This window comes from Chrysochloris asiatica, unplaced genomic scaffold (genome assembly GCF_000296735.1).
Source record: "Chrysochloris asiatica unplaced genomic scaffold, ChrAsi1.0 scaffold00164, whole genome shotgun sequence".
Classification (NCBI taxonomy): Eukaryota; Metazoa; Chordata; class Mammalia; order Afrosoricida; family Chrysochloridae; genus Chrysochloris; species Chrysochloris asiatica.
In genome coordinates, this window is record NW_006408682.1 from 6057510 (window position 1) to 6062041 (window position 4532).

Sequence of the window (4532 nt, forward strand, 5' to 3'; positions counted from 1 at the left end):
GAAGGATCAGCCCTGGACTGTGATCCACAAGGTCAACAGTTCAAATCCATCAGCTGCATCTTGGAAACCCTATACAGGGTTGTTAAGAGTCGGAACTGACTCAACAGTACTTAACAGCCACAACAATACAGCTACTACATTAACCCTTGTGTGTAGTGGATCATGAGCTGGGGTGCTAGCTGCTAGGTTAACAGTTGCAGTTTGAAGCTACCAGTTACTCCACAGGAGAAAGGCGAGGCTTTCTACTTCAGTAAAGATTTATAGCCTCAGAAACCCTATATAAGGTCTCAGAACTGACTCAGTGGTACACAACCATCACCACAGCTACTAAAAAAGGAGAGAATACAAGTTCTATTCATCTGAGGTTTCAAATGTCCCCAAACCAGGAACAGTATCTTTGTAAGGACTTGGCTGGACACCCAGCCAGAGTATGAGTATGGGCAGGTGGTATTCCGAGAAGCCAGAGCTTCAGTGGACTGTGAGTACTCCAGCTACACAAATCACTGAATTGTCCTGACAGTTTCCACACTGGTTTGATTGGGCATAATTCAAAAAGAAAAAGCTCCTATTCATTCTATTTTTCAGAAACTTTCTGATAACATTTCATTAAACACCCCAATGGGATGTCTTCCACATATCGCATTTTGGTCTTTGGTTAAGTAATTACTAAAAGAGACAACATCTAATTATTCTATAATATTTATGCCCACTTGATTTAGAAGTCCAATGAATCTATAAATCTCCCTCTGGGTTTCAGCATACTCACTATACTGGAACTTTTTACCCTTATGGCAGAAATCAGAAGAAACCACAAACATTACTAGCATCCACTAGATATTTACTGAAGTGTTTTCTGAATTACTGCTCTTTAGATTTACTTAGTGCTCGAACCAGTACAGTAATAATGGTAAACTCATCTGTATGGCTTTCCATAGCTTTAGTTATATAAGGCCAATGTATATCAGTACCATGATCATCTTCATTTGTCTGCAGAGACATGTGTTCAGACATTCCTATTTTCTAGAGTTCTCCATAATTCTTTTGGTGCATACTGAGGTCATACATAGATGTTGTATATATATATAACCACATCGGAAAGTGCACATTGAGACAGGGACACAGAATGAGAAGACCCAAGGGTGAAAATTCTCTGGATCCACTTGTTTGTACGCATGCACAGCACAATATTGTATCCTACATAGGGTGCAATAAAGGCTCTAGCAACTCGTTTTGTAGACTGTACTTGTGAAAACCAGTCTTCTAGCTGTGCGTTCAACTGAGGTTCTGAGGCTGTGTATCTGCTTCCGGCATGACTGGCTTCCTAGAAGGACACTTGGTTGAACGTGTTGGTGCCTGTGCTGTCTATGGAGTATCCGGATGGATGAAGAGACATGGCAGTGGTACCAGGAAGGGCTCTGCAAGGGGCTGAGATGCAGCAGGCTCAGCCCAGAAGGAGGGGGCAGCAGGGAGAGGATCAGCCCAGCCTAGGAGAATGAGCAAGGAGAGAAGGCAGAGGACCAGCAGGAAGAGGTACAACAATCATCATAACTCCAGAAATCACTGCAAAATGGGACCCATGAAGGCTTCACTGAACCACAGAAAGCCCTGGCTGTGTCCCCAGAGTCACTGCTGCTCTCCAGCCAGGGATCCTTCCATCAAACCACCCAACAGTCTCCTCTCTTCATAATTGGCTGCCCTAAGCCACCCCCAGTGGCCCACCCCTTGTGACTCCATGCCCATCCTTCTGCAAATTTTAGAAATGAGTCACTTGTCCAATATGTCACAGGCAATTTGTTGTTTTTTTTCCATTGTGAGGGTTCTTGAATGCATATAGTCTAGTCTTTCATGCTATTAGGGAGGTTTTCTTCCAACAAATCTTTAACAATTTCATTACAGTCGTCTCTTACTGTTCTGAAATTCCAATCACATGTAAGCTATTTCTTTTGGTGGTGTCCTCCATAACTTCATTTTTGTTTTGTGTTGTTGCTGATTTTTTTTTTTTCTCTCTGATTGCTTCTGTGACAGATAAGCATTGAAATTCATCTTCAACCTCTCTAATTTTGTCTTCCATTGATTCACTTCTACTCCTTTACCCTTTGAATGTATTATTAATTTCTGAAATCTTGGAATTAATCTTCTGGATTTTTGTTTGCTCGTTTTGTGTGGTTTCAACTTATTTTATTAGTTTATTCTTATGACGTTTTCCTAAATTCTTATAACATGTTGTCTGTTTTCTCCTCAGTTTTTGACTCCATCTTTAGAAGGTAGCTATCATTCTTTTGAGAGTCCTGGTGTGGCGCTGTGGGTTAATGTGCCAGACTGCAAAGCTGTTTGAACTACAAGGTTGGCAGTTCAAGCTCACCAGCTGCTCCTTGGGGACCCTATATAGGGTCACTATGGGTCAGAACTGACTTGACAGCACTTCACAACAACAACAATCATTCTTTTGAATTGTGTGAACCCAGGTTGTTGGTTATCACTGAGATATTGTGGTGTTGTGCAAGTGTAGCACTGTGGGTTAATGTGCTGGATTACAAGGTTGATTTAAACCACAAAGTTGATAGTTCAAGCTCACCAACCACTCCTTGGAAACCCTATACAGAGTTGCTATGGGTGGAAACCGACTTGACAGCACTTAACAACAACAACCAACTGAGAAGGTCATGGTAGCTCGAGTGCCTGGTCTGGGATGGGGTTCCTGCTTGCCTATAAGGTGGCTGAAGGCAATACACCTAGTCCTAGAAGGGGTTCCTTTCAGTTTAGAAGGTGGTTAGGGGCAGGGTACCTGGTTCCAGGAGTTCCTAGCAGCTTAGGAGGTGGCTGAAGGCAGCCAACATGGTCTGGAACAAAGTTCTTGTTGGTCAAGGAGAGGTGACTGGTAGCAGATAGACTGGTCCAGGATGGAGTGTCTACCAGTCTAGATGGTCTGGGGCACAGTTCACTGTCCCAGATCACGTTTCTGCCTGCCCAGAGGCAGCTGGGGACATGGTACCCAATCCAGGATGGAGCTTCTAGTGACTAGAAAGTGGCTCGGGGAGCCTGCCTCATCCTGAAAGGAATTCTTGCTGCACTAGAAGGTGACTAAAGGAAGGATGCTTTTTCCAGGAGGGAGTTCCTGTTGACTTAATGGTGGCTGGGTGCAGGATGCCTGGTCATGGAAACATTTCCTGCCATCTTAGGGTTGGCTAGGTACAGGGCACCTGGTCTGAGATAGAGTTCTTACTGGTCTAGAAGGTGACCGAGGACAGGACATCTTGTCCTGGAAGGAGTTCCTTCCTACCAGCCTAGAGAATGGCTGTGGTAGGATATCTAGTCTGACATTGCATTAGCTGGCTTGGCGAGATAGAGAGTATATGCCTTAAAACATAGGAGTGGCGTGCACCTCTTGCCTTATCCATGACGGCATGTCTCTGACTTCAGGCAGCATGGAGCCTTCCTAGAGGGGGTGTCACCAGCAGATAGGTCAGTGAAGGTTGAGAGAGATCATACTTGTGGTCACTAAGATGGAATGGGGATTAAAAGGAATATTGTGCCAGATTGGGTTACCAAATATTGGTGTGGACGCTGGTGAAGTCCTAGGTAAGCAGAGCCAATTATCAGGTTGCCATCCTAATTGGAACACTGCTTGCAAGAACTCAAAACAGCCACACCGTGTCAGGTCAGTTGACAGGACATCACTCCGATTGTCACTTTGTTTGCTGTTTGCTGTTTGCTGTTTTTCAGTTTCTTCATCTCATTGGTATTTGGTCCATTTCTTGAGCATTTCCTTTGAAATTTAGAATTCCAAAATTTTATTTATATCATTTGGTTTTGTGTGTTTTTGTTGTAGAAGGTTTGAGGAGTTTGTCTGGCTAGTCAGCCATCTTGCTGGAAGTTCTAGTTTTGTAATCTTTTAGTCAAATTTGTTGTTGTTGTTGTTGTTAGGTGCCATCAATTCAGTACCGACTCATAGCAACCCTATGCACAGCAGAACGAAACAATGTCTGATCCTGAGCAAACCTCACTACTGTTGCCACACTTGAGTCCATCGATGCTGCCACCTGGCCAATCCATCTCATTGGGGGGCTTCCTCTTTTTCTCTGACCCTCTATCTTACCAAGCATGATATCCTTCTCCAGTGACTGTTCCGTCCTGACAATATGTCCAAAGTATGATAGACGAAGTTTGGCCATCTTGGCCTCTAAGGAGCACTCTGGCTGCACTTCTTCCAAAATGGATCTATTGGTTCTTTTGGCAGCCCAGGGCACTTTTAGTATTCTCCTCCAACACCATAATTCAAAGGCATCTATGATCTTTCTTATTCATTGTCCAGTCTTCACATCCATATGAGGTTATTGAAAATACCATGGCTTGGGTCAGGCGCACCTTAGTCTTCAAGCTGATTTCTTTGCTCTTCAACACTTTAAAAAGTTCCTGTGCAGCAGATTGGCCTAATGCAATACATCGTCTGATCTCTTGACTGCTGCTTCCATGAGTGTTGATAGTTGATCCAAGAAGAATGAAGTCCTTGACAACTTCAATCTTTTCTCCAT

At 43.7% G+C, this 4532-nt stretch overlaps 1 pseudogene; it reads right to left on the minus strand.

The window, feature by feature from the left end:
- Nucleotides 1-468: 468 nt before the first annotated feature.
- Nucleotides 469-3398, minus strand: LOC102813867 (annotated as a pseudogene).
- Nucleotides 3399-4532: the final 1134 nt, after the last annotated feature.